Source organism: Macrobrachium nipponense, chromosome 16 (genome assembly GCF_015104395.2).
Source record: "Macrobrachium nipponense isolate FS-2020 chromosome 16, ASM1510439v2, whole genome shotgun sequence".
Taxonomy (NCBI): Eukaryota; Metazoa; Arthropoda; class Malacostraca; order Decapoda; family Palaemonidae; genus Macrobrachium; species Macrobrachium nipponense.
In genome coordinates this window covers 33,215,454-33,220,877 of record NC_087209.1, presented here as the reverse complement: position 1 = coordinate 33,220,877, position 5,424 = coordinate 33,215,454, and positions in this window count along the sequence as shown.

Genomic DNA, 5,424 nt, shown 5'->3' with positions numbered 1-5,424 from the left:
TAATGCTTTTACTGGTGTTACTGGAGATATTTTGCGGGGTGGGGGAGGTTACTTAAGTAGAATTATCATTACTGGAGATATTTTTGGGGGGATTCTGTCAGAATTCATGGTGTTAATAATTTTTGGGGAATGTGCCAATGAATTTATGGGTGGTGATATCAATTTCTGGAGAATTTTGGTGATTTTGATGATAGCAATTTTGGTAATACTAGCGAGTACTGATACTTGATGATTCTGATACTTAATACTGGTGAATGGGCGAGTACTAATCTTGGTGATACTGGCGAGTGCTAATATTGGGCGAGTGCTGATATTTACTAATACTGGTGATACTACTGATACTGGCGAATTCTGATACTGATAGTTCTGATACTGGTGTTATTTTTTTTATACTAACATGGGTGTTGTAATGATACTAAGGGTGGTGATGTTTTTTTTGTGAATATGGGAGGAACTTACGACACTTTTTTTTTTTTATGAGTTCAGCAGATAATTGATTGAAGTCTACGTGAGTCAAAGATGTTACAGGTGTCACGGGAATAGTTATCAGTGCCATTAGTTTTTCTTTTCCCCTTTTTGGATGTTAGCCATCGCTGATGTAAGATTTTTTTATTTTTTTTTTTATCGTGGGCGAGTTTGAATTTATTTTTCTCTCCGAACAGTTTGTGTGAATTTTTAATGTCTCAATTCGTGACTAAGAGTCATTGTTCGGGAGTGTGTTTATAATTTCAGCTGTTTGATGCTGCAGAGAGATTTATGGGAGAATTTTTGCATTTTCGAATGTATACATTATGGCACTACATCTTTTTTTTCTGGATATTTGTGTTCTGGAAATTGTTGGCCTCTTACACAATTGTGTTTGTTGCAATTTCGCCAGAGATAGGAAACTTGGTTAAGTTTCTTTTGGCCTATGCCGTAGTGAATATGGGGAAGCTTTTGCTAACACACTTTGAATTTGGAGTTTTGTTATAATGAGTTGTGGCACACTGATGATATTTTCTAGATTTCTTGGGCAATTTATTTGACGAGTTTTTGCCCTTTCTCAGCAGTTATGCTAAACAGAGAGTTATCACTGAAAAATGTGAAAACATTGAGTTATTTCCTGGAGAATTGGAGATATAATATTTTGGCCATTTGATATTTTTTTATTTTTTGGAGATATTCCACAGTTTAGGCCTATGGTGGTGAGAGCTATGTTTAATTCAATTATTTTTGCAGCCATTTTTGTTGCAAAGAGAAATCTTTTTGAGGAGATATGGGGCAATATTCTCGAGTGTATCAGCTACATGCTTTGAGTGCATTTTTTTTTTTTTTTGGAGATGGAGTTTCATTTTTTATTATTCTGCTTGGAGTGTAATAATCTTTTTTTTGGAGACTTGTTTTTTTGGAGACTTGTTTTTATTCCACATGTGATTATTGGTGAAATAGAGGGAATATGGTGCTGTGGGGTTATTAATTAAATGGAGGAAACATTTCTATCACCGGAGTGGTGTTATTAATATGGTGATATATGGGGATGGCATTAATCTTAGGGGGTGACTTTTTTTTGTGGTTATGATTTTTTTTCTGGGGTTTTACGAGCCAAGGGAGGGTTTCTGTGGTTTTTTTGGTTTCGTGTCTAATTGGAGGCGAGTGGCATTACTGCATTGTGGTTCTATGGAGATGTTGTATTTTTTATATTCACCAGTGAGTTATTTTTGGCGGCATATAATTGCTGAATATCTGAATTGTGAGTATACAGTAGTTTTATCCCGGATAGGTGATAATTTTTTTTATATAATTGGGCAGTATCATTTGGGAGAGTTAAGACTTTGGGACAATTTTTGAGCACCTTAGTTATATCCTGGAGATAATTTTGTGAAATGTGCTTATGTAATGTCAGTATAGAACTTTTTTTTTTAGAATCATGGGTTTCTGAAGTTGCAAGTCTGACTAGACATTTCTATATTGCAGTTCGAGCACCTGACGTGTCCGCAGGTGGATTTTTGGCTGTCAATACTGTGATGAGTCCGGTGTGATGACTTTTCCTCTAGTATTGATTACTCAGAATTTTGCACTATTCTGAGAGATGCTGATTTTTGGCATTTCACGAGATGCATCTGCGTAAGGGGATTGTTTCCAGCCGTTTCCGATCGATGGAAAAGTTGCAATGGCAAAAATTCTGTGACGATACATATCGCATTTATGGCGAGAAGTTGGGGTGTGTATATTATATACATTATGTGATGGGGAAAGTTCACTTGTTATTTTTTTTTTTTTATTTTTTTTTTTTTTTTTTTCCTACAAGATTTGTCGTAATTGGGATTAAGCTTTAGATAGCATTTCTTTCTGGATGGGAGATATGATTTGTCGGGCTGTGTGAATTGCATAAATAGGCGTTTGACATCAAGTCTCATTGAGATTAATTATGCAAGCAGTAAAAAGGGTTTTTGCTGTTATACGTTGGGGAGTTCTTACTGATTTTGTGGGTTGTTGAAATATCAGAGCTCAAAAGAACATTTTTCAGTGATAATTTCGGGTCTGGGCTCTTTAGCTGATTTTTTTTTCTCGGGCTCATTACCTTTTCTTTTTTTTTCTTGTGAGAATTTGTGAGTTTGAAATGTGATGACAGAAGTCTGTGGGGTTTCTGAGAGTTCTGGGTGAGGTGTGTGTTAGTGTATGAATTTGGAGAATTAAGTTAGAGAACTTAATATTTTTTTTTTTGCGGGGTTGTGATTATGATTTGTGATTTGGCGATCTTTTGGAGTTCCTTCATGAGTTGAAGTTAGAAATTAGTTCAGTGGTCATATTAATGGGCTTAATTGGGAGATGTTCAGTTAGTATTTTTGGGAATTTTTTAGGTCATTATTTGACAGAAGTATGTCTGGGGTTAATTCTTTTTTGATTGACCGATGACATGACTGACATACTGAAACACACCATAAACATCGTTCCCCATCGCTAGAAAGACGCCCACCAGCCGTTGCGGAGATGTTGCTGTTGTGTGCCCACATACGAGAATTTCTACGAGTCTACTGAGTTCTACAGCGCTTTTGGTCTACGGAAGCCATTGGATGTCTTCCGCAGGGAGACGTTCCGCCTTGCTACAACGTGTTTCACGAGTCTGTGCAGTTGCAGTTGCAGACAAAAAGGGAGATTCGATATTCCAAGATGGAGAAAAAGTTTATACACCCAATTGTTATTATTGCCCTGGTTGAGGTTTTTAGAGTTGATGTGTAATAGACATTACATTGTGCTGCCAGAGACGTGCAGTTATTACTATATTTTGTGTTTAATGAGCTGGCCAATGTGTTTTTTTTTATACATATATATGAGCTGTTTTATGTGGCCTGTGGCTAGGCAGGGGCTAGCCAGGATGGTGGCCAAGCTGCTGTAACATATAAAGACTAATAGTATGATATGTATGAAACATTGTTGTATGTCATGTGCTTTGACATCTCAGAAATTGGGGATCATCGTTTTTAACATCCCTGGAGACTGAGTGTCCAAGCAACAGCTTAGAAATGCTGATAGGTCTTGAGGTGGTGTGATCCTTACCTAAGCAGGTCAACGTTCGTCCTGTCGTTATGGGCGTTCGTCAAAGGTGACTTTGAAACTGGACTAGAGCAGTTACAGGGCGTGAATGGTGGGTGCGAATTCGTGCGTCCGTACGAGCTATGTCCATTCATAATGGCATGTAATTAGCGAGAACCATAGAGACCGTTACGGGGAGAGAAGGCAGATGCCGGGATGGCTCTGCGAACGTTTCTTTTATTCTGTGAAGTGAAACTGGCTGGAATTGGGTAAGAATTACTCTGCTTTAGCCAAAGGTGTGGCTTGACTGTATTTTTGATATTTTGTAAAGATGTTCTATTTCATTTAATCTTTTGGCTTTGTATTTACAACTGTGTATGCTTATCAGAGTGTTCTGTATCCTAACAGGTGGTTCTAGTGGAGGGAACTGTGTTCTGGTAGGGGGAACTATATTCTGGAGAAGAGATAAATGGTGTTTGACTAATTACTGATTAGACTGTTAATCACCAGGGGTTATCGGAGTTATCTGAACTTTGAGTTATCATTCAATTTAATCATCCTGTAAGAATCTGAGTTATTCGATCAATACTTTGCTTTTAAATAAATGTATATTTTTGTAGTTCCGACTCTGATTCGATGACCTAATTAAATGGAGGGGAGGTATAACGGGAGAGAGAGAGAGAGAGAGAGAGAGAGAGAGAGAGAGGGAGCTGTTGCCAGTTGAGAGAGAGAGAGAGAGAAAGTGTTGCCAAAACCCAGTTTGCCTGCTGCTTTGGCTTTCGCTACCAAAGTGAATAATGGAGGCGGTGGCCCCTTATTATTATTATTATATATATATATATATATATTATATATATATATATATATATATATATATATATATATATATATAAGTATATATATCATCTATATATATATATATCTATCTATATATATATATATATCTATATATATATATATGTACTTGATATATATCTATATATATATATATATATATATATATTATATATATTATATATATATATTAGCAGTTGTAGCCGTCCTTTGGATGTGATTCCGAGTGTACATTCACTTCTAAATGACCTGGACGTACATCTTTTCCCAGTATATATATATATATATATATATATATATATATATATATATATACATATATATATCATATATATATATATATATATATTATATATATATATATATATATATATACATATATATACATTAGCAGTTGTAGCTAATGTATATATATATATATATATATAATATATATATATATATATATATATATATATATATATATAATATACATTAGCATGTAATGGGAGCAATTGAGACTGATGTTCCTGCTGAATTTACCCGAGTGGAACATGTTCTGGGTTATGAAAATTACTGATAGGCCCGAATGCCGTCCTGCAGTGAATGCCTGGGTGACGAATTTATTGTTACTGGCTTCAAGAAAACAGTCGTCCGGTACAAATAATAGACCTTTTCCATCCTCCATTCCTGTTTCTGTGTAATCGATTGGATTTAGCATCTCTTTGGATACTTAGAATTTAGCACTTATGGTGTGATGTCTTTCCAGAGGGTGTTCACTCACCCCACAATATAAGATACAGTGAAAGTTGACCTCATACATTTCAATTATGTTCTGACACAGGATCGATTTTCCACTGTTGCTGAAACCTGCTATGATAATTCGTGCAGGAACAGCGAAAAGGTTTAAGATTTCTTCCGGGAAGGGACCCGTTTCCATGGTTACTGTTAATAGGTTACTGAGCAGATGCAACGTTTACCTGAGTGTTATGTACAGGTGAGGGTTGTAGAGAAATGAATTTGATTGTGCAATATTTTTATTCATCATAATTTTTTTATATACAGGTGAGGGTTGTAGAGAAATGAATTTGATTGTGC